Consider the following 25,683-nt stretch of genomic DNA (forward strand, 5'->3'; position numbering starts at 1 on the left):
AACAATGACATATGTTATAGAATATTTTTGTCTCTTCCAAAAAATACATTGTTGCAAACTCAATCCCCAATGCCACAAAGTGTTGGGAGGTGGGGGCCTAAGTGAGGGTGTTTCAGTCATGAGAACTTGACACTCATGAATGGATTAATGCCCTTATAGAAAAGATTGCAGGAGTGGGTTTGCTCTCTTCTGTTCTTCTGCCATGCAGGGACATAGCGTTCACCCCCTCTTTCCTTCTGCCTTCCACCATGAGGGGACACCTCCCTACTTGAGGAAGAAGCAAGAAGGCCCTCACCTGACCAATGCTGGTACTTTGATTCTGGACTTGCCAGCCTCCAGAACAGTGAGAAATAAAACTCCTGTTCTTTATAAATTACCCAGTCTCAGGTATTTTGTAGTAGCAGCACAAAATGAGCCACAACTACATGTATCCTATACTCTATTACAGTATACAGGATAACATCACTCCTCTAAAAATGCTCTGTGCTCTGCCAATTCATCTCTCCTTCCCCCTAACCTTCTGGTAACTATTACTCTTTTTCCTGCCTCCATAATTTTGCCTTTCTCAGAAAGTCATATAATTGGAAGCAAACAATATTTTTTCACATTAGCTGTTCAGATTAGCTTCTTTCACTTAGTAACATGCATTTACGGTTCCTCCATGTCTTTTCATGGCTTGGGAGCTCATTTCTTTTTTAGCACTGAATGATACTTCATTGTCTGGTGTGCTGTAGTTTATCCATTTTCCTATTGAAGGTGATTTTTGTTGTTTCCAAATTTTAAGAATTTTGAATAAAGCTTCAATAGACATCCTACTGCAGGTCTTTGTGTGGACATAGTTTTCAACTTCAATGGGTAAATACTAAGCAGTACTATTGCGTTATGTGGCCATCTGGTCAATATGTTTAGTTTTGAAAGAAACCAACAAACTGTGTGAAATATTTTGCATCCCTATCAGTGACAGGTGAGAGTTTCTGTTGTTCCACATCCTCACCAGCATTTGGTGTTGTCAGTGTTTTGGATTTCAGCCATTTCCTGGTTAGAATTATCTGAGAATGGGTATGTGTATATGATTCTAAATATATTACTCCATTTCTATTCTTAAGCAAATGTATACTAACTTCTGAGAGTACACATTTTGTCCCTTAGCCTGTTAGTTTTACTACATGCTTAACATTCCATAGGTGGTTAGTAAGTATTTGCTGACTGCATGGCTTTCATTGGCTTGGCTGCTTTTGCTTTGGAGAAACATAAGGAATCCATTTGGAGAGATTCATAACAGCACACAGGAATATGTATGCATATACACATGCATGTGTGTACCCTCAAAAACACAGGGGCTATTCTGCTCCAGTTTGCGACAATATTTATTGAATCTGTTAGAGACAAACTTACCCCCATTTCTTGTGCTCCTACTCTACTCTGTACTTACCCTGAACTCTGCGTCCAGGCATAGAGTAGGTAGATTTACTGGATGACTAATGTACCTTTGGGCCAAGTAGAAGTCCATCCATAGTTTGCTAGTAAAGAGTTGTACAATATTCTTGGGTTTGTTGTTTAGAGTCATTATCGTATCTGCTTCACAATAGTTGAAATCATTACAGGGTTTTCCTCATGAGCCCAAACTCATGGCCAAATGTGAAGCCAATGCTCCTCAACTGCCCTCCTCCTGCTTATTGTAAAAAACACACCACGTATTGTAGCAATCATATTGCCAAGGCTTTATAGCATCCATAAATTGAAAACTACTGCCTCTGACAGTTATGGGCCTGTGTCAACACCAGATCATGTTGACTCTTCTGGAATGTGTTTGTGAAAGCAGTATACCAGCCTTGGAAGCTGTTGACATCAGAGGCTGTAAGTTAATTAGATGTGACCCCAGAGCACTGTGGGTCTTGATGTCTAGGAGAATTATTTTCCTTAAATTCTTCTCTTTGATTCAGACCCCAGTCAGGAACTGTGTAAGTTGCCATGTCTGTCAATCAAGATAGCCAATTTAGAGGAAGTTTCTGGCAAGGGACAGTATCTAAGGACCACTGCCTTTGGCAGATGGCAATATGAATAGCTGGAGACAGTGAGGAATGGTGAAGTGTCCTGGGAAGAGGGACTACTCACAACCTGCATGTTTTGAGCAACTTCTGTTTGACTCTGCCAGTGCCACTGCCTGGGCGTGATGTTGCTGAGGACTATATCGTGACCTTACTCTAGTGATAGCATAAGCTATGGGTCTCCTCCATTGTTCCTGTGTGTGTGTGTGTGTGTGTGTGTGTGTGTGTGTGTGTGTGTGTATTTAATGGTGTGTCTGAGAGGACACCCTGGTTCTTTGAAGGTTCTCATGCTGCCTTCTTTTTCCTCTGCTGTGATATCCTTGTCCTTCACAGAGAGAAACAGAATCTTCCACTGCCAGAATATGCATTGGAGTAAACACACAGTTTCTATTCTGACAAGTCAAAAAAGGAAGAGCAATGTGACCACTTCTATCAGGCTTCAAGGAAAATGTCTGTCTTGTGAAAATTCAAGATCTGGATCCTTCTGCCACTACCAGTGCCCTTATAGTTGGCTTCAGCTGAGAGTAGCCATACAGAATAACAAGGAAGCAGGCATCCTGGGAAATGGAAAATGAAGCCAATGAGGTCCAGAGAGGCCCACAGGGCTTTTTACAGCCAACTACGTTCCCTATGCCTGTCAGCATTCCTTGAGTTCCAGGTGTCAAACCCTGAGCAAGACCCAGAAGAGACAGTAACAATCTCTGCCTTCAAGTGGCTTACAAATTAGTGATGGGAAACACACAAACATGCCATACCAAGTCACCTGTGTAGGGACATGGAAATGAAACTGACACAAGAAATACCAGAGAGTAGGTCATGACTGAGCAAGTACTTCATGGTCTCTGAGGAAAGCAAGAAAGATCTCAGGGGTTCTGAGGTGGGCTGAGGTATTGAGAACCTTGATGGAGATTTGGATGAGTGTGGCTAAGATAGAGAACACATTCTAGGCGAGGGAGCAGTGGAAGCAAAAACAAGGAATGGGAATGGGAAGGTGTATGGGGCAGGGGCAGACAGACAGAGATGGTGAAGGGTAACAGGGCAGATAAGGCTGGGAGGATAGCACATGAGATCCCAGAGGGTAGGAGGGCTTTTGCCCGTTACCTTCACTGAGATGAATATCTAGAGCCCTGTTGCCATTCACGTAAGTTGACAGTTGTTGAAAGATAGCTTAATGTTACCTAGTTTCAATACTGTAGACCTGTTCTACAGATATGTGTAGGATTTAGGTGGAATTTTGGTCTGCTGATATTCAGAAGGATGGAAGAGGGGATGTTTTAGGCAGGTGGTCTGATTCAGAAAAAATGTGAGAGTCCAAGAATGAGATACCTAGGGACTCAGCCAAGTTAAGAGCTCAGGGTTGGGGTGGCGAACACATGTGATGGTAGTGAGTGTGAGAGGTAGTGCGTTTTGGAGGAGTAAGGTTGGCAGTATTGAGGATTGAACTCAGGGTCCTGCACTTGCTAGGCTCTACCACTTGAACCCAGTCTTTTGCTTGTTTACCTTATTTTTCAGATGAAGTCTCACACTTTTGCCCAGGGTGAACTTGGACTGTGATCCTCTTCTCTCTACCTCCTGAGTAGTTGGGATTACAAGTGTGAACCACCATGCCTGGCCTGGTAGTGAGATTTTGAAGAACAGATTCACAGAAAGGTTGGAGAAATCTCATGAGACCCTCTCACCAGTTCTGCTACCTGTCTAAGGCAGCTGAGAAGCCAAGCCTTCTACAGACAGATGTCTACCTGTCTTGATGCAGCTGCCTGCAGCCAGGGAGATTTCACTCTCAATCCATGTAAATATTTCAATATTTTATCCCCACCCCCAAATATATTCCACAAAATAACTGTTTTCATTTAAGATAATTTGTGAATTCTCTTATTCATACACTCATGTTCATTTTTCAACAATTGCCAAGCATGTACTTTGTGTTTGGGCCTCTGCTAGGCCCTGGGGATTCACAGATAGCTCAGACCTCATTCCTGCCTTCAAGGAGTTTACAGTTGCATAAGGGTCAAACATAGAAAGGTGTGTGAGTGACTACGGGCTGTACATCTACAAAAGGCAAAGCGAGCACACAGAAGAGATGTCAGCTGTTCACTGCTTTTGGGATGTGATCCAGGAACATCTTAGAAGAGAAAGTGACAGCTCAGTTTTTGTTTTAAGGGGTTTGAGGACTATTTAGGATGTCTCTCTCTGTCTTATTTACTTGGGCTGATATAACAAAAATACTATATACTGGGTGGCTTAAACAACAGTATTTATTTTCTCATAGTTCTAGGAGCTGGAAGTGTCAGATCAAGATCTTACTGGGTAAGTTTTGGTGAGGACTCTCTTCTTGGCTTACTGGTGGCCACTTCCTCACTGTGACTTGTCATGATGGGAAGAGAAAGTTCTGGTGTGTCTTCCTCTTCTAATAAAGATACCAGCAGCATAGGATTAGAGCCCCCCCTAAAGACCTCATTTAACCTTTATTACCTCCTTACAGACCTTGTCATCAAATACAGTCACATAGGGGGTTAGTCACATTTGGAGAAGGAGGAGACAGAATTTTAGTTCATAGCACTGCATTCAGGCACTGGGAAAAGACACTTCTTTTACCTACTTCTTCATGGCAGTTAGCATGCACAAATGTGATAGTTATGAAGAAAGAAGACTGAAGAAGTGAGCAACAGACAAATCACAGGGGTCTTCATGTGTGTAAGGATTTCCCACATTGTAGAAAGAAGCACTTGAGAATGAGAGACTTGACCAGATTTGGGTTTCCAACACATTCATTTGGCTACAATATGAGAGTAAATTAGAGGGAGAACCTGTAAACAGGGAGGCTTACTAAGAGGCTCTGTCAGTGGGCAGGTGAAAAGTTGGGGCCCAACGGACTGTATATAAATGGAAGATGTTTAGGAGGTAAAGCTGAAGATATTAGTACACAATTTGATTTGGAAGAATGGAGGGAAGGCCATGAAGGCATGTGGATGACTCCCAAGTTTCTGGTTTGGGTGAATGCTACTGAAGGTCCCTTCGAGTGCCTTCCTGTCTTTGACTGCTTTAAATTGCCCATTATATTCCTCATAGTAAAACTCCATTTGTTGTCAAGTTAGAGCAAACACAAGTACAAAGAAAAAAGGATTCTATGAGTTTCAGTTGTGGACACCTGTCATTTTTTTACCACCCAGTTGTCCATCTCTTCTCTAGTGGAGCCTTGATCTCCCTTTGGGGAATGAGCCCTCCCTTGTGCTCTGTAAAGTCTGGTGAGCCTGTCAATCAAATTAAGCTGGTTTTGTTTGGGCCAGTTGATTCAAATATAGCTAATCAAATTCACTGGTAATCTTCAGCAGCTTGCTTTTGGGATGGGAAATGTTCTGAAGAGGTTAATCTTCATTATGTGCCCCATTATCTTGATCCCAACATCCTATATCTTTCTCCTCTTTCTAAGACTAAGGTGTTCAGATTTTCTTTAGATTTTTTTGGCCTACTCTGTAACCTTTCTTTCTGTTGCTTGCAATTAAGGAACCCTAGCTGATGCCCAAGAGGGTGGCAGGAAAGACCCAATATCCAACAACTGTCTTTGTTGGGCCCATCTTGGGCTGCAGGATGTGATCCAAGACTACTCTTGCTGCTCAAATATGGCCATCCCATGCTCTGTGCAAATCCCTGTGCTCATTTGTGGAGGACTGTTAGGTTACGTCCCCTTCATGTCAAACAGTCTTTCCCTCTACTCCAGACTTAGTTGATAACTTTTATGGGAATTGCTTCAGCTACCTTGTCCAGCTGTCAGACTGTAAGAAAGAGGGTATCATCCACAGGACTGACCCCAAGGAGGGCATGGGAAGGACAGCAGAAGCTCTGACTACTAAAGAGAAAGTGAAAATGGAGGGCCATAAGGAGAGGGAACAACAGATGGAGGTAGCCTCAGGTGAGCTTTGCCAACATGACATTAACTTTTTCAACATTTTTTAAAGGTACCATTTCCTAGGTTCTGTTGCCAGAACTTTCTGAAATACTAGGCCTTAGTGCCAGGGCAAACTGGAAAGCTAGCCAGCCAGTGCTGCAAGTGCCAGGAGATCAAAAACATAGGCACTAATAGCAGCTTGCCTGATAGTTCAGTTCCTTTTCATTTTTGCCAAATGAATATGGCTATCAAAGTCATCTTCCAGGCCCCATGGTCCAGGTGGCATGTCCAAAGAGGCAAAATCAGCCCACAGCCCTAAAGCTGGCCTCTGGCAATCATTTGGGAGCTTTAACAAATGGTCCTCCTTGTCACATTTAGGTAGGTCTGTAGCCACCTAGAAACTTTAGCTCTGTGTCTCCAGCAGCCAGGAGTAATTGCAGAACATCTGTCAGCAGTTGGATCAGGTCTCACTTCTATAATCCTTTGAGCTTCCTTTAAACAAAGACTTCCCCATGACCACCCCTTCCAAAGTCAGCTGTCAAAGAGTATTAATATACAGTGTTTGATATTTCTACAAAGAAATAACAATAGCATAAGAATTGCTGTGAGCAGGCACCTACTCTCCATCTTGCATGCATACCTGATCTAAAATATCAGGCAGCTGATAGTTGTAAGTATAAATTTACTTATCATTTATTGGGCATCTATTATTGTGTTAGATGCTATTTGGGAAGTCCTGTAAGAATTTGGTTACTTAACTCATAGGGGACAAGGACAAGGCCATAAATAATTTGACCTCCAGGTCTAAAGTTCAACTCAGGTTTAGCTCAGAACACAGAAGTTGTGTCAGAGAAGGCCTGATTTAAAATTGCCTGATGGCTCCTTTATGCCATCAAAGGAATGCCTAGTCCTCTCTTTGGCAGGAATCACATACCTCCTTGAGTGGTCAGCTCTCCTGTAGGTAAGCATATATCTTTCCAATTACAGGAGAGGGCGGGGAGAAACTCACCTTTGACCTCATGTCTCAGAAAGTGCTTTCTGATTGATGGCCTGGCAAACTCTTGGGTTTTTAGTGATCACTTTAGGGCTTCTTATGTGTTTCAAAATTCAAGGCATGGCATGACAACTGTCACCTCGTTTAACATATGTTTACCCAACCTCTGCAGTTTTAGCTAGAATTACTTAAGCATATCTGCACAAGAAACATGTAAAACAATAACAACTAGTGTTGTATTTTATACCCTATCCTCAATTAGAGTACAGACAGTATATCTTCTCTTTACTCAATATACATACATTATAAGAGTGATTGCTATCAGTGGTGAGAGATTTTGTTAACCTAGGTTAAGGGTCCCATTCTAAAGAAGAAAGCAAAAATACAAAAGCTAATATAAGAGTTACCATCTTTTGTTTGGAAACTACTATGCCATATTTAATCTCCACAACAATCCTATAAAGTAGAAATTGTCCTTCCTGGCCTGGAACTCATATTCTTCTTGCCTCCATCTCACAAGTGCTGGCATTACATGTGTGTACCACCACTTCTTCTTGGAAAAGACAAGTTCTTGATTGAAGCTGTGAGTCTATTGAGTGGAGTTGCAAAACAAACTCTGGTATGTCTGTTTTTTCCTACACTCTGCTGTACTGTAGTGGAAAGGTAACAAGTTCTGTGCTCAGCATTCTTAGAGATCTCAGCTGGATAAGGAAAGAACCTTCTACATACTAATTCCTTTCTCCTCTCAAGGACTTTAGAGTAGGTAAAAATCCTCTTGTCTGTGTGACATGGGGTGGTAGAGATGGGTAGTTTGGAGAGTTCTCTGGAATGGGTGGTTCAGGACCTACTTCTGCTGGGAACAAATCTGCATGCCAGCCACTTGACCAGTGAGATACCACACAGGGACAGTGCAGGGAGCCATAGAGGAGTGAGGAGCTCACCTGTAGGAAGAACAATGATGAGGGGCTATGATGTCATTGCAAGCAGAGCATCCTGAGCTTCCTGATTTCCATGGCTCCTCACACCCTTGCTAGGTTAGTGACCCCTGACCCAGTGAACTGAGGGAGAGGGATTGGAGTAGAGCTATAATCTTGGATTCAAGGTTCTCAATGAGCCTGCCTCAGCCAAGAGAATGTTCAAACTTCATTGTTTTGCACTGACCAGTTTGGGATCTGTCATCCTTCAACCAGTACCAGAACTGAAACTGGTTTCTGCTCCAGCTGCCCAGAAAACGTTTGTTAAGGTAATTAATAGGAATCTGGCTTAACAATATTTGTTCTTGATAAGCAAGGGACTGAATTAATGGTATATAAATTTTGTTTTATCCTTAATTAAGGCAGGCCTGGCCTGAACTTCTACTCAAAGAAACCATTTTTTAGCCTCAGTGAGACTCTATGTATCTCAGGCTCATTTCAAATGAAATTTGAGATTTTAGAGGTGTGTGACCAGGTTATCAAAGAAAAAAAAAAGTTCCCCCTCTCTGCCAGTCCTGTCTGTTCAGAATCTCTGGACAAAGAGGCGTGGTAGAGGTAATGGTCACAAATCAAATGGAGAATGAGGGGAAGGTTGTTCAATACCCAGAAGTGGGACTGATTGGGAAGAATCTATGGATAATTTTCAGCTAGGTGGTCATTTCAGGTATATTATACATCTTATTGATTTATAATTTATGAGTGAAATATAATATGAATGAAATGTAATTTATGAAATGAATTTATTCTTTTATAATTCATTTAAAAATACCTAAGAGGACATTTATAATATGTATTTAATGGATAACCCAAAGTACAAAAGAGCATCTATATAATGAACTTCTTAACATTTCGTGAAAAAAGGATATATAATACATGGCACGCTTTGAAGGCCATGTAAGAAACCCTCAGCCATGGTTCTCTCTGGAGAGGAATGGAAGGGTAGTCATACAGGAAGGAGACATTTACTCACCATTTCATACCTTTCTGTACTCTCAGAGTTTTGTTAAATCTCCTAAGACCTTTAGTGCTTGAACCACTATCTGAATAAAATTGTCACAGGTTTGGATGGTGACATCCAAGTTTTAATTAATTGTGTTTACAAAGAACACTATGAATTCTGAGTCCTCTACTAGAGAAGCATATTTGACTGAATGCCTCAGCTGGACCAGGAAGGTCAGGTATGTTTTTGATATCTGAAAACAAAAAAAATAGGGACACAACAAGTATGTATTACCCATTTGGTTTTCCTTACCAGTGATAAATAGCCTTAAAACAGGACACATCTGTATGACTAGCACTACTAGAAGCTTCCTTTCCTACTGGACATCTCTGCCAGCCACCTTCCAAGCTAGACAGACATGGCATCCTGGCCCCTTCTACTTGCCCCACAGTGTCCTTGTCCTGAAACAAAAAAGATCTCAGAGGAAAAGGCAGGGCAATCTAGGATTCCTCAAGTGTGCAGTTCCCTTAGTTTTGTTGAAAAGTTTGTATCAGGCTTTATCCCTGTTAAGTAAAAGTCCCAGGAGGCCATTGTTTTAGACAAAGCTCCTGTACTAAGCACCAGCAGGTCAGGCTAAAAATCAAAATGGAGACACTCATTGTAAAGTTCTACCTGTCACTAAACTCCTCGAAAAATAGGGTTAGAGAAATAACAGCCAAATTTCCCAAACAGGCCAATTTCAATTGCTGTGATAGTGAAATTCCCTGTCTCTTAATCCTTATACAAAAAGTGTTGCCAGAAGCAATGTGATTTGTTAATTTGGGAGAATTCTCTGGGTGGTGCAGGGCCCACATCTACTGGGAATATATTTGCATGCCCAGGCATTTGGGCCAGTGAGTAAATATTTTGTCTATTAGTAATAGAAAATTTAAACAGTTTTTTTCCCCTGTATTTTTGTTAGGATATATTTACTGTACAGGGGGGATTCACTGACAATTCTGAATAGGCAGGCGTACATTGATTAGATCACCTCCATCATCCTCCCCCTCGACCCCTCCCTGCCTCACTTAAAGCAATTGCAAGAGGTTTCATTGTTCTATTTAGTATATGTATATTAAAGTTCGTCAGCTATATTCCATCACCTTCATCTCCTTCATTCACCCTTCCTCCTCCCACAAGTACACCCCCATACACTGTACCTATTTTACAGTCCTGTCTTTCATTATTAATTCCTAAGCCAATGTTACAAGAGGTTATATGGTTATTTTAAAGTTACTTTTGTTTTCTGTCTTCTTGTCCCCACCTTACAAAAAAGCATCTTTGAAATAGCCAATCTGCTTTTTGGTTTTTTTTTTTCTGCTTTCTTCAGCCCTTTTGTCTTCTGCTTGGCTCATTGGAATATGTATTCTATTTTATGGAATGAAGTGTTGCCTGATTTTGATTGAAAACAAAGCAGATTAAGATCTTTAAACTAAATTGGTGTGATTTTTGTCCTTCTGACATCCTCAAAGATCTTGGCCCAGAAGTCCATCATTTCCAAAAGAGGCCTTATACACTCCCGTCTACCACTGGTCTTCATAGGAGGCCTTAATCCCAAAGCCTCTCCCTTCTCCAAAGTGAAATGTATGTCCAACCAAGAGAGCACAGAGATGAACAGCAGTACAGCAGTGCAGCAACTTGAAGATAAATGCAAAACCACAAGGGCACTCCAATCCAGAGCTGCCATTATTAACTAGGCACTAAGGAGATGGGCTGAAGTCCATGTGAATCCAGACTGGACCAGTCATGGGGCCTAGATAATTTATTTACTTACCTCTGAATCTTAGTTTCTTCATCTGTAAAATAGGAATGAAAATACCTACCTGCCTTGATTATTGTGAAGATTTGAAGTAATAAATAAATCCATAGCGATATGACTAACCCTTCATTTACCCATCAAACATTGTCTGTTGATTATGTCCTAAGTAGTATGCCGGGTACCAAGACAATTTCAAGTATTCCTACAACATGGCCCTCACTCTGCAAAGATTCCAGTCTAGAGGAATTGAAAAATTTAACAAATACATTAAATCAGGTGATGAATGCAATTAAATAAATGTGCCAATTCACTGGTGCTACAAAAAAAATTTCAAAGTCAGCATTTACTACAAGGTAATATTTTGCTAAGTAATACTGTTCTTTGTGAAGGTTTCTGATTATATTTCATTCATTCTTTCATTTATTAATGCTTACCATGGCCTAGAAAATCAAGAGAAAATCCCTCTCCGTTTTCTCCATTCCTGCTGTCTCAGCTTTGGTTGAAGTTATTACCAGCAGGCTGGTAACCTGCAGCAGTTTCCTAAGGGACCCTCTTACCTTCAAGTTTGCCCACCACCATGCATTTGTTAGCTGCTGGTTGATGCTAGTCATGGCCATTATTTTTGCATGGTATTTCACTCATTTACAAGCTTTTTTCTCAAATGTCATCTACATTGGTCTTCACTACAACCAAATGAGGTATGGGATGCACAGATGTGATTATCCTTATTTTAAAGTGCGGGCCTTAGAAGTCAAATGACTTGCCAAACTCAAACTCAAACTCAAACTCACCTTTTTGACATCCAAGCCTAGCACTTTTTCTCCTATGTCTTTTAAACAAAGATATTGGACTCTTAAATTATTTTTGTTTCTTAACATAATTGACAGCTCTGCTTGTTGCTAGAGCCCAGGAGAAGCATCTGTTTTTTGTTTTTTTTTTTTCATATTAAACTTTCAGTTTTATTCAGGTTTGATTTAACAAATGTGTCGGGGAGAGAGCCCGAGGGAAGGTGTAAAGCGCATGGGGGCAGGGCCCTCCTAGATGCCTGAGGAGGGGGCAGGGCCCCTCCCCTCTCCTCTTCGCTCTCCACCTAAAAGGGTTTGGGGAGAGACACAGGCAGGGGAGGGGGCCGGTCCCCAATCTGTCGGGGTGGTGCTTGGGGCAAAGGACTATGGAGAACAGGGGACCAGACCAGGAATGATGGGGGTGGCAGAGAGGGCACAAGGACCGTTTGCCAGATTCCACAGCTTTCTGATTCCAAATTGAATTAAAAAAAAAAAAAAACAACCAAAAAACCACAAGCAGCAGCACCCATCCCATTTCCCCCACCAAGGCTGTAGTGCGAGGGGAGAAGAGGAAGGCAGCTTCTCCAAGGCCGTGGCTCCCTCGCTCCTGGCCAAGGGAGCTAGGTGAAGGGCAGGGGCTCCTCGACAGTTTGAAGGGGTGGGTAAAACCAAAATAAAACGTCAAATAAATTGTATAGGAGGAGTCCAGACAAGGGCACAGCCAGAGCGGGGCCAGGCTGGGGGACGGGCCTCTGCAGGCTGAAGGATCACTGCTGCCACCACCGTCACCCTGGGAGCCAGTTATTTTGCCATGGCCTTGATTGCGGCAGCTGCCTCCTCTGTCATGGCAGACAGCACTGTGATCAGGGTCTCTTCTCCACAGTCGTACTTCTGCTCAATCTCCTTGCCGAGGCCTCCCTCGGGCGGACGAAGGTCCTTGCACTTCCCCACTGTCCTGGAGCAGTGATAGGTACCCATCCTGGATGCCAATCAGCTGGAAGTGATTCCTTTTGATATTTGGAACATCCCTATTACGAGTTGACGGGCAGATATCTTCACATTTCTTCCCAGTAAAGATGTCAATACCAACCAGGTGGACCTTGGCATGGCCATGCTTGCCGGTCTTCGAAGTAGACATCTCCACGATCTTACATGGCCGGCCTTTGAGTACCACGAAGCCGTTCTTCCGTAATGCTGAGCACTGCATTGGGAAGGTGGCTGAGGCCCCTGCATCTCCTGTCTCGAAGTCCAAATCATCTGCCATTTTAAGAGGCTTGGATGCCAACGAGCAGCCCCCTCCCCCACCTCACGTGGGCGCGCGGCGCCGGGTCCACAATCACCCAGGGACCCTTGCCTCGGTGGGGCCGAGCTGGCCTCCGGCCCTCGTCCGGAGTGGCGGCTTCTCCCGCGTGGCGGCCTCGCAGCTTGCCGTCCCCCGCCCTTGAGAATCATCTGTTTGACTAGAGATTTTTGACACTTAAGCCACTCTCGCCAAATCTGAAATTAATTAGGGAGTACCACGGAAGTTCTCTCCTTTTCCAGAGGCCTTGCTGGTCAGGCCCCTCTCGCTGGCACAGGGGCAGTTTTCACAGGGCGAGGGAGGTTCTTGGTAGGGCCTCTGGCACACAGAGGCTTTCCTTGTTCAGGCACCAAGAGTTGTGCCGGGGGTCTAGGAACAGAAGGTGTGCCAGGCTCTGGCTCCGGAAGGCTGTTGAGAAGGATCTGGAGGCTTCTTGTCCTGGTGTTAGAGCAATTGTTTTCTAAGTGACACTTGTTTCTGCATCATTAATTTCATATATTTCCTCATGTGTTCAGTCATTCATTATCTATTAATTCAACATATATGAAGCACCACAAAGGCATGGTTACAAATAAAATAAGACATAGCTCTTACCTTTCTCTCCTTCTCTCTGAAGATTTGACTGGTCACATCAAACTTGGGTTTGCTTCACTGGCTCCCCTGAAGAAATGTCATGCGAACCCTTCCTGGCAATGTAGCTAACTGTGGCATCACATGACTTGCTCATACAGCCTAGGCTCATTGGACCAGGGCTGGGCATCTCCCAGAGCAGCCATTCAATTGCCTGACCTATGGTATGGTCATTTGGGAAAACATGACATGCATCAATTAGATCTGTGATCTTAGAAATTTGAGTTGGGAAATGTGGATAGAGGCAGTCCAGGGGCATAAACTATGAGGCTGATTGACTTAAAGTCAAGTAGAGCTATGCTGATTGAAACCACTGCAAGCTAAAGTGACTGGGAAGAAGAGGCTGTGATTAAAGTGCAAGGGATACAATGGTGAGAAAATAGACAAAACACCTCTCCTTGTGGGGCAAAAGCCTTCAGGCAGAACTTGTATGGACACAAGGTCCTACATAGTTTAGGTTTTGCCCATCCATCAGATTCATGTTCCCATCAAGCATTGTATGAGTACTGAAATTTACAGCTACAAAATGTAATTGTTGGGGAGGGGTGGGGTCTTCCCCATTGTCATACCTCTGTATGCAATGTGCCTCTCAATCTCTCAGTGCTGCTCAGCAAGACTTAACACAAGTTTCATCTTCTCCATGTTCTTCTCCTTGCCTGACTGAAGCCCAATCCCTCAATCAATCAAAATAGGGAGCCCTTCTGCGAGTCCACAGGCATATGCCCTTCAACACTATCCTTTACCTTTGTTCACTTATTCATTCATCAATTTGATGAGCATCTGTTATGTTCCCAACACTGCTCTTTTTTGTTGTTTATGGTTGTTTTGTTTTGCAATGTTGGGGACTGAACCCAGGGCCTTGTGCATGCAAGGAGCTACATTCCCAGTCCCTTCATACATCTATCCAAAAGCTGTCTTCTAAAGCCCTACTTTTATGTCAGATGCTATGGCATAAGATACACTTCTTGGTGAAATGTCTCCCTATGTTCTAAGAGAAGACATATGGAATTAAAAACATGTAATTCAGCGTTACAGGTGCTGAAATCTTGTAATTATTGGCTATTTATCGGCCTTCTGAAAAGACTGTGGTTTTATTGCAGGTAAGAGCTATATTTCTGCCTTCTAAGTAAATAGTTGTTGAGTGGATAAATATGAGACTTACCTACAATTGCTGAGGTTTTGCAAAGTAACAGGGATACTACATTGAAAAACTTTCTAGTTGTTTTCCCATGTTTAGAATTAATTTATTTCTCTAATCACTTTATTAATTCCTCTAATTAATTAGAATTAATTACTTTCCAACATCATTTTTCAAGCTAAGGGGACAGTAAATGCCACTTAGAAAAGGATGAAGACATGCTTGGAAAGTTAGCAAAATAATTAGGGTTTGCTAGAGGTCATGACCACAGGTCTAGGTGAGAATTCAAAATGAAATCCCCCAGCTCAGAATGTATAAACACCCCAGACAAGAACTACCAAAGGATCTTCTTTGCTCCCATCTCCTGGGTGTCAAGCAAGAGATGCTTCTTCCCTTTTCTGTTTCTCCCTACTTTATCGTTTTTGGTTTAAAAAAGGGGGGAAGGGGAAGAGGGACATTATACAGGACAGTTCCTTTTGAAGAGGAACTTCTGGGCAAGAAAAAGGAATAAAGGCAAAATATCTGACTCAAGGGTTCTCAACTCTTTCTCCATTTGGGGTTCAACCTGTGAGGGTGCTGTTGTGGGAGAAATACTTAGATAAGCTTGGGTGATATCTAAGAGCTTATTTATTCTTTGCTTCTTCAAGGACAGCTGAAAAGACTGTAGGCATCTCAGAAGACATATGATTGGCATGACCCTACTTTCTCCCAGAAGATGGAAATGCTGAGGGAGGTATTAGGTAGATGAACTTGAGCTATCACTCCTTATGGCCCCTGACTTTTGAGTGCTACATAACCAGGACCAAGGGGTGTCTAAGTGGTTTCCAAGAACAGTGGTAGACTGCAAGGAAGATGGATCAGAATAAGAAAGCTGTAGATTCTGGTTCACAACTAGAGGAAGACGGCAAAGTCTGTGAGTTTGTGGTCATAAGCAGGGGGCTCCAGCACACTGTCTCACACATGCACATGCATGCATACACACAAATACAAAACAATCAAAAAATGGATCAGCCATACTTGACACACAGTTGAGTTTAGTGGTGACCAGTGCCACTGAACTGTCTTATCAGGGATAAGACTAGATGAAACACCCTGGAGACCCAGGAGACAAGTCATCACTTGACAATCTCAGGGAATAATTCTATTTATTCCTGGCTGGATTATCTACCTCCCTAAAGAGCCAAGGTCCTAGAATTGTTCCAAACTGTGTCATATGTTCCCACCCCTATGGCTAGTGGAGGTGAACCCCTTCCAGAAGACCCTGTGTGTTTTGGAGGAAGAATACCGAGCAGATAAATAGTTTAAAGATAAAAATAATGGACCCTTAGGAATATCCGCTATTTCAGGGTAGCTGTTACAGCTGCAGCATCACCTTTGTGTATCCCCTAGACGTGAGGGGCACAGTTCTTCAGTTAGCATTAGAGGCATTCTCACCTTGGAACCATCATGCTGATCAGGTATATAACCCAGATATTTCATACCTGTACCTGTACCTCAGTAAACTTCATTTTGCTTAGGGTAACTTTAGACTTCTTCCTCTAAACCAGTTTTCCTCATGGTTTGGAGTTCATGAAGTAAGGTTAATGCATTCAAGGGAATGGTCAGGCATTGCAGGATGGGGGGTTACTAACAAAGTTGTTTGCAATTAATCATTCTCACATCTCTTATGGGAAGAGGGCAGACAGCCACCAAGATCATGCAATAAGGGTCAATTAACACAGCATCCAGTTACAGGTGCTGTCATGTGAGCAGCTGGCAACCAGGATTCTATCCCTGTCTGCGAGCATATAGCTCAGAGTTAAGTATTTCTGGGTGTGAGGGTCCCAAGGTCATTACTGAGAACTGCTGTGTTCCTCTGCCACTTACTCAGGTTACATTCTGGGGATCAGTGGGTCTGTGTGGGAACCTGAAATTGGCCCTACTAGGATTTTACCAGAGTTCAGCTCTGAGTCAAAAGCATAGAGGAAAAGGTAAACATTTCAGACTGGCTCTCAGATTGACTACACTAAATACAATCTAGACAGATGTGCAAACATTTGCCTGACAACAAGCCAGCCCTCTCCCTTATCAGCAGGCCAAGGGGCAAGGGTGGTGATAGAAAAAGGAGATACAGCTGCTCAGAGCTACTAGCCATCTGAAGCACAAGCAATGAACAGGGCCCTTTCAGCTCTTTCTATCTGATTTTGAAAAGAGAGTCCTGTGCCAACCTACAGTCTGAGTAGAACTGAGGTCAATGCAAATTGTAGAGCTGACTGGAAGTCAGAGTCAAAGGCGGTCTAGTTCTCAAAGCTGCCTGCCCCTTCGGATTGGGCCCTTCAAAACTGTGCCAATTTCTCTTTTTGGGCTGCAGTCTCCTTTCTTGGCCATAACTGCATCCTCAACCAAACCGCTGAACACTACCATGTAGTTCTAGATTTCTTTTGTTATAGAAGAAATGTCTTTTGTGTGTGTGTGTGTGGTAGTAGGGGAGGGAATGTCAATGAATTATGTTTGTTAAAAATGTCAAGTCCTCTTCTAACACTAACAAATGATTGTGGCTTTTCTTGTTTTGCCACTGCATCAACTAGAAATGCTTTTCTTAAATTCTACTTCTTCAGATCACCACAGCTCTAAGTTTTAAGGGTCAGTCCAGCCAGAGTCTGTCCAGATCATTTCTAAAACATTGCAAGTAAGTCATCACACTAAGACCTCTGCTTAGACTTTGTTGTAATCAAACATCAAATTCTCTTGACTCACTCAGGTTTGACCACTATCTTATCTTTTCTTTCTCTATAACTTTCCTTTTTCACTTTCATATATTTGCTTGATGATTAGGCCTATAATTAATTGCATTATGATACAAAATATTTGCTGCTCCTTCCTGGGACAGAATTATATTTCCCCATTGTTTTAGTCCATTTGTGCTGCTATAACAAAATACCCTAGACTTAGTAATTTATTAAGAAATAGAATTTATTTCTCACATTCTGGAGGCTAGGAAGTCAAGTTCAATATCTGGTGAGGGCTGCTTTCTGATTCCCAGGAGTTTCTGCATCCTCTGGAGGGGAGGAAGCTGTATCTTCACATGGCAGGGGGGATGGGCAAGTGAAGAAAAGGCTGAATGAAGCCTTTTCTGTAGAAGATAGATTAAGGACCTTCATCCCACTCATGAAGGGAGGTCCTCAAGGATTTACCACCTCTTAAAGGACTCACCTCTTGATATCATTGTATTCACCATTAAATTTCAACACTTGAATTTTGGTGGGGACATACCCAAACCACGGCACCCACCCTGTTGATGTCAGAATTGGTCATGTGGCTTTTCTTGGCCAACAAAATGTGACTAGAAGTTACTACGGGGAAAAAGCTTTCAGAGGCATTGTGTGGTTTTACTACATCTTCTTTCTCCTTTGTCAGGGCACTCTCAACACCCCTTCAATACAAGGGCTGCTCCATAAATCTTGCTCCTGGAATGAGATGAAATGTGGTATTGCCACAGCTTATCTGTAACAGTACACAACCTTAATAAGAAATAAGTTTTTGTTGTCATAAACCTTCGAAATTTGAATGACTTTTTTTTTCTGCAAAAAGACATTAATTATCCTAATTAAGAAAAGCCCCATAAAGCATGCCTGGAAGACCTCAGAAGCATTTTATTTCTTTGCAGAACAAACCCCTCCACACTTGTATGTGTATGCACCTTGGATGAAGATTCAGTTCTTTGGTACTGAGGATGATCATCCTACCTCAGGATCCTCTAGGTCTTGGTCAATAATAACAAAATCTCGCATTTATTTGGAGTCTGAATGACAAGTATTGAGATCTGGGATTGCATAATCTTCTTACTTTGATGTGTAAATTACTGTAATTTTCTAAATGAAGTAACTAGAATCCTAGGAAGTCAAATAATTTGCTCAGTCTCATGGAGGTGGTAAATGGCAAAGCAGATCCCAGTCTGGATCTGTCTGGCCCGTCCACCGCGCTGCATTGTAGAAGGAAGAGGGAACGTCTCTCCTGCCATGATTGGGTATCTTGGGATGAAGAAACAACATAATTCCTTATTTTGGAGAATCAAGATTTTCATTTCTCTTCCTGGAAATTGCCACTTATAGAAGGAGAAATTGATAACAGGAGAGAAATGGCTCAAAGATACTCTACTGGACTCTGTGGTTTTATAATTAATGTACCCATCAGTTTTGATGTCTGAAGACTCACTGTGAAGGGAAAGCTGGACAGGTCAGTGAGAGATACCATTTCTATTGCCAGCTGTGGTCTTTGGACAGAAGCTGCATGTGTCTTAAGCATTTGTCATAAATGGCTGGACTTAGAACTTAGAACTTAGAATATATTTGTTTAACGGATACAAATTTTTGTAAAAACTCTACCTTAAACTCCAGATTTTACACTGTACTTAGAGAACAAGTCTTGGTAATCTTTCTGCTAGAAGAACTGAAACCCTGGAACAAATGGCAGATGGAATAGGCATGACTGCCTCAGTTCTTTGAGCTTCTGTATGACACTCAATTCACTTTGTCTTTATTGACTAGCAACAGGTGTCAAAATCAGCTAGGGAAAATGTGAGGTTGTATGTGGATTTTGTCACCCATGAGAGACAATGTAACAGAAGAGTATGGATTTTGGCTCAGGCAGATTTGGCTTAAAACCTAGACTCTAAATCTATCAGCACTGCGACTATCAGCAAAGTTCTAACTTCTGTGAGCTGCAGGTTCATCGCCCAATCCTACCTCATGAGATATCCTTGAAGATCAGAAATAACAGATGTCTAATTCTTAGCATATACCCCTAGGTGCACTGTGGGCACTGAGAGTCCAGGAGGCCTGTGGAAAGGTTCACAGTGGACTGACTGGTAGATGAGAGTTGTGAGGCTGTTAGCTTTTGAGTTTTTGTTGGAGTTCTAACCTCTCTTTCTGATTTAGTAGTGGAAATGCACTATATATGATGTAGAAAATCTGAGGTTTGGGGGTATAAGAGTAGGTATCTCTAAAATGAACACATTCAATTCAAAACAAAATGACAACAGTGATATTGGGGTATTTATTTTGTGTAAATAGCTTCCTGGAAATTACTTCATTTAAAAATGTTGAGGATTCCTTAAAGAATTTTAAAAATTCAGTAAAGGTAAATATTATATTTTATATATGAGACATATATTAACTTACCTAAAATATCAAATAAAAACAAAATTTCATAAAAATATAAATGACATGCGTTTATCATTCTTATACAAGCTGTCACCTGCTCCTGACTCTGCTGCTTGCTTTCCCTAGGCACCTACTCAACTCCTGCTTCCTTTGGCTCTGCTGTCTTTGAAGTCCCTGGTCCCCCAGGACTTCAGTTCCTCCTGTCTTGCTTGAGTGGAACTGTCAGGACTAATCATAGCTGCAATTCCTGGCCAGTAACTCTGAGTTGTAGCAGTGTGATTTCTCCCCCACTGACAGGAGAATGGGCCGGCCTTGGTCATTCTTTTCCTTTTTCCTTTCCCCAGCAGGTAGATCTGGCTCCTCCCACAAAATCCTGCTAAGTTACTGGTTTTGAAGTGGGAGTAGTGGGAGTAGTGGGAGTAAAAGCTGAGTGATAAAGAGGTCTTGGGAGGGCTTGTGGTGAAAGTATTAGTGATAGGGGTGGGAGGGAGGGAGGGAAAAGGTGGGGTTGAACTTAGAGAAAGAGCCCAGTACTGATAACCAAAATAACATTAGCACACCAATGAAAATATCAGTCTTTCTATACATGACCTAGCATCTATACCAAACACTGGAAAAATGGAAAGCAGCATTATAATCACTCAATAGACTATTTGTGATTATTATTTTTAGATGGTGCATTTTGTGTTTTATACAGTGGGATAAACTTTCAAGACCGAATCTAGCCAAGCATTCTACGGTTTCACCCTTTCTAGTTCTCAAGGTTCCTGATCCACACTTCAGCCTGGAAGGAGATAAACTAGTTGTGGGAATGGAAGGGAGGGAGGTGAAGAAAAGGGAGGTTTAAGTAAAGATGTGACTCCCAAAAATGAGGGGAACTGAGCTGCCCATGACTGTATGCAGGGTTTGCTGGGGGCTGTGGCTGGCAGCTCTCTGTGCCAGCACAGAAGGAAAAATCTGGTTGAAGGGGGAGCAGGGAACTTTCATGGTGCACAAAGATTTCCTCAAGGCAGATGTTTTTGCTTCTTGGCAGCCCATTCCTGGAGGGGCAGGCAGAGAGATGGACTCGCTGTCATTTGGAATGGCTATGTCCCTGTGGTGAAATTGGCTGAGCCAGACTGGGAATGCGTTGAGGTGGTTCCCTAGTTGTGTTAGCTTCCTGGAGTTGAAAGCTTCATTTCTCTGAACACATTTCTCTTCAATTATTTTGCTTTCCAGAGACTCAGGCTTCAGCTTTACCCAGCACAAAACAATTTGAGCACAGGCCACAAAGAGGATTCCAACAGTGTGTGGTAAGAACTCTAATTCCCTGAAATTGATGTGTCTTTCTTCTTATTACGCTATTCTCACACGTGCCTGTGACATGAATTTGAAATGCTCTGTTCATATATACTGTCAATGTTTCAAGTTACCCCAACCATGGGGAAAGAGCATTTAAGCTGTGCCTTCAGTGCAAAAGACAGAGCTACACTAAGCCACTGTAATCAGCTTTGAATTTTTTTTTTATCACAACGCAGTTTGCCATACATGAGACCAAGATGAAATGTCAGTGCAGCTGACTCTGTGACTCTGTGTGACTCGGTGTGTTTAGGCACCTATTTAAAACATAACCACAGGCCAGCAGGCCTTCACTGAGGCACACAATGTCATTACTGAACTTGCATTTGGCTTGGAAGGAAATATAGTGGTTAACCACCTGAAATCTCAGTAGACAAAAGAAGAACACCATAAAGTTGTACAACACTGGGACAGAAGATTGCAAAATGTAAGTTCCATTATAAAAAGTAGAAACAAAGTCATGGTACATAGTTGAGTGGGTTTGTCACCGAGTTGAGTAATGAGTAGTAGAGCTTAGTTACAACCTGTGACTAGAAGATTCCATTTCCACTAAGTAGTGAAGTAAGATTTGGAAAAACATCAGTTGCTATATCTTTGGTTTCAATCCCATTATATTTAGACAATACAAACAATTTCTCTCAAGCATTCAATATGTAAAAGTAATGTGGAATGATTTTTATTTTGAGTTTGTGTGGCTAATTTTTTATGAAAGTAGAACTTGAACTCAGGACCTCATGTTTGCTAGGCAAGTTCTCTACCACTTAAGCCAATCACCCAGCTGTGTGACTAATCTTTTGCCAGCAACAAAGATGACCATCATGAAGATGTCTGTCCATCAGTTATTCTTCTCATCAGGTATTCTACCAGACCCATTTTAACAGAACAAATCCCATCAACTCCTAGAAAGATTAAGGTGTTTTAACCTTTAATTATAAATTCATTTGATTTAATTACAAACCAAGTTGAGATCCAGAAGTCCTGAATAAAACCAAATGTTTTGGATGACAATTTGGGTTGGCTTAAACAAAAGCTTGCTTTCTCAAGGGCTATAGACACCACAAATGAAAAGTTCTTTACTGTGTTCAACTACTGTGTTCAAGGTACTCTTGTGTGTTTCTAGGGTTTCCTAAATGGTATAGAAACAAAGCTAATGGAAGAGGGCAATGTATTTCATTTAGCTAACTTAACAGCATATCCAGTTATTTCTTTTCAAATAGTTCATGAAAAGACTTGGTTAGAATTTTGGTGGCAACAGATATCCTTGAACACGAATCTATCAACTGCCCTGTAAGTTTCCAGACCTTGAATGTATTAAGAATGAAATGCTGCCCTGGATGCTATAACATTTACAGGTCTGTATTTCTTTTCTAAGAAATAAAAAGAACAAAGTAACCACTCACTCCTAACAACTGGAAGCAAACTCAGTAGAAACTCAACACTCTTTCAGTGAGAAATACCTGATGTCATATATTTAGTTTAATAAAGACTGAGTTGGCCGTACACTAAGCCAATTTAAGAATATGATCTGTAACTCACAGTCTTAATTACATAGAGACAAAGTGAATGGGTTCATTAATGCAGTGAAAAGTCACAGTGACCCTACCTGCCAAGTGACAAGGTGGAAATAATCTGGTCAATTAAAAAGAAAAGATAATTTAGAATGCAAAGGCGTCCAAGTGGTACACTGCATTGTTATCTGGAATTGCAGATTATTTTTGCCATGCTCAAATGTAATAGAAAAATTCTTCTGAGATATAAATTATGACCTACTTTTTTATGTCTCAATTTTTAAAATATTTTATTTATTCTAAAGTGTAATCTAGAAATGCCAGGGGCAGAGGGTGGCTACTAAGCCTCCATAGCCAGGATTCTTTTCTTTTTATGAGGCTCTGTTATATCTTACTTTCCCTTCAAAATTGTTTGCCTTTTTTCTGGGGGTTTTAATAATATTTTAAAAGTGCTGGAGTCTGAGCCACACTGTCTGGCTTATCTAATCCCATTTATGATCCTATAACCTTGAAGCTTGCCACGGCCTGGCTGTCAGCACCAGATTCTAAATACATAGGGTGGTGTGTTTGCTCCATGAACAGGAAATTAGTCAAACAGTTACTTTTCTACAAATGTTCATAATTCCTCCTGACATTTACAAGCCGGTAGTAGCTCTAAGACATAGAATGATGTCAGACTACCCCTGGGAGCAGCTAGTGGTTATCTGCAAAGAGGCCGCTGCAGGTATTTGTAGCGACCCATGGCACTGGTGGCTGAATCACTGCACAAATGCTGCGTCCCGGCCACCCAGCGCCACAGGTCCGCGGAGACCTGTGCCTTAACTCATTTCGGCTGGTCTCAAGCCCAGTCCCAAGACAGATATTAATATCATTTTGATTTTAACCACAGCAAGATTTTCTTTCTTTCTTTCTTTTTTCCTTCCTTCTTTCTTTTCTTTCTCTGTCTTCTTTCTTTTTCTTTCTTCCTTCCTTCTCTCTCTCTCTCTCTCTCTCTCTCTCTCTCTCTCTCTCTCTCTCTCTCTCTTTCTAGCAGCATCCAAGTTTTTCAATCTGCTCAAAAGAAGGCATTTTTATGGTCAGAGTCTGGCTGTAAATTTCTGGATGCTAAGGAGGAAATTCTCATCTAAAAAAATCCAAATGCCGTGGTGAAGTGTGAGGCAAAAGGCTGTATTTCCTAGGTGTTAAACTTGACAAGTCAGAAATTGTGAGGGTGGAAAAAAGCGGCTTTCTGTGGACGTGCTCCAACGCTGTAGTACATATTGTCACCTCGACAGGAGGCGCGGTGGCCATATGTGCGGCGCCCAATGAAATGGAATAAGCAGCTGCCGCCAGGAATCCAGTTCTGGCAAGGAGGCAAACCCAAGCCCTCCTGTGTCCAAAATAAAAACACCAGAGGGATTCCCCTTCCTGCAGTTCCAGCCAGTAGTTTTATAAAAGCATAAAACATTGCTGTATTGTGGATTATAAAAATCCCTTACATTTGTAAAGCATTTTACAGTTTACAAAGCGCTTTATGGACATTATCTCATTTGAGCCTCCTAAGAGCACTGGAGAGTACCAAACGCAGCGATTTGCTTTCCACACTTGGAGAAAAGAAGATTTGGAGAATGATGGGTGCGCTGGCCAGATCTCCTCTGGTCTAGCCCAGAGCTCCCTATACAGAGACCTCCTGGAGCTCTGCTGGGGACTTGGAGACCAGGTGAAGGAACACATAGTTGAAGTTCAAGCCACACCTTCCCTTGGTTCCTTTGTGCATGCATCAGCTGGCTCTGCCATAGGTCTTCTTGGCCCTTTGGGAAGTGCAAGGGAGGAAAGTAAGCTGGAAGGAAGCAAGCAGATGGAGGAAGAGGTATTCAGCATACTGTGTACCATTTCACTTTCAGCACACACCGCAGAGATCAGCCAGGCCACCCAAGCAATGCATGGAGGAAACACCTTGGATATTGTTCAGTCATTCTCATACACTGTCACCTTTGCACAGTCTTTGCAGAAAGGCCACTTGTCTTCTGGAACCTCCAGACTTGCACTTCTGTGTAGGCAGATGTAAAGAAAAGATCTACAGGAGCCTTTCTATAGAAATCCCCTCTGAGGTAGAAACGTGTGGGATTCTGCCACATACGGGTCCTAGCCTATAGGATAGAAGACATGGTGCATGCGTGCTGTGGTGCTTCTCACTGTCTGCTTTAGCTCTGAAATGGAGAAACTCGGAAACTTCTCTAACATTTCACCTGGTCAGGTCTCTCTGAGCTTGTCACCACACCTTGGGATGCCATGTTTTTTGGATCTAGCTGCAGAACCTGGTACCAAAATCTAGTGGTTAAAACAGATGTTAGAACCAAAATGCCAGTGCTCTGTGAGTTTGAACAGGTTTACTTTCCTTGGTGCCAGAGGTGTGCCTCACATGAAAACATTGGGCTACCAATAAAAATCTCTTTCATAGGGTTATTGTACGAGATAAATGAGATGCTAATGGTAAAATGCCTTGAGTTGTGCCTGGTGCTCTATTGGGCTTTGTGAAATCCAGTAAGGCAGCAGCAGCCCAGCTCCAACCAGCCTCTTTCTGCTTCATTTACTGAGTATGCTGTCCCTTCTACCTGTGTCAGCCTGAACTCAGACATGACTTCCCAGGATCTCTTAGGAAGATGCACACACCAACAGGCACTTGGTTCATGTAATTTAGTCATGATCTTTCATGCTACAAAGCAACCAGGTTTTGCAGGAACACAACACATTTTAGCCAAGTCTATTTACATTGTTGATGTCAATGCAAAACTTGCACCAATTATGGCTTAACAGTCATGAAGACTTACTTCAAGGCTGTTGTAGTGGAAGAGAGAGACCAAAACTCAATCTGAATTTCACTTGGCTGAAACAGAGGTTGTAGGATTAAGCAAGGAGTGAGAGGGAGAAGTGTTTGCTAAGTGATTTTAGCTAAGGGAAAACAACCTTCTCGTATCTTTACAGCAGATGGTAGTGTTACAGGTTGGAGCAAGGTGCCACCGAAGTTAGGCTCCTGTGGTACCCCTAGGATAAGTTATGAGGTTGATGAGAGGGGAATGCTATGTCCTTTGATGATCAATTTCCAGCCATGGCTCCTGGGTCCTTCAGAAAGATACTCTTAGGTTGTAAAAATGACAAAAGACTTTTAAAAAAAGATTTATACTCATCTTGGACTAGGAGTATTGATTAGTGTTAGAGCTTTT

The 25,683-nt window shown here is 42.1% G+C and overlaps 1 pseudogene; it reads right to left on the reverse strand.

Moving 5' to 3' along the window:
- Positions 1 to 11,949: 11,949 nt before the first annotated feature.
- LOC109694595 (eukaryotic translation initiation factor 5A-1-like) lies at positions 11,950 to 12,719 on the reverse strand (annotated as a pseudogene).
- Between the last annotated feature and the right edge of the window lie 12,964 nt (positions 12,720 to 25,683).

This window comes from Castor canadensis, chromosome 4 (genome assembly GCF_047511655.1).
Source record: "Castor canadensis chromosome 4, mCasCan1.hap1v2, whole genome shotgun sequence".
NCBI lineage: Eukaryota > Metazoa > Chordata > Mammalia > Rodentia > Castoridae > Castor > Castor canadensis.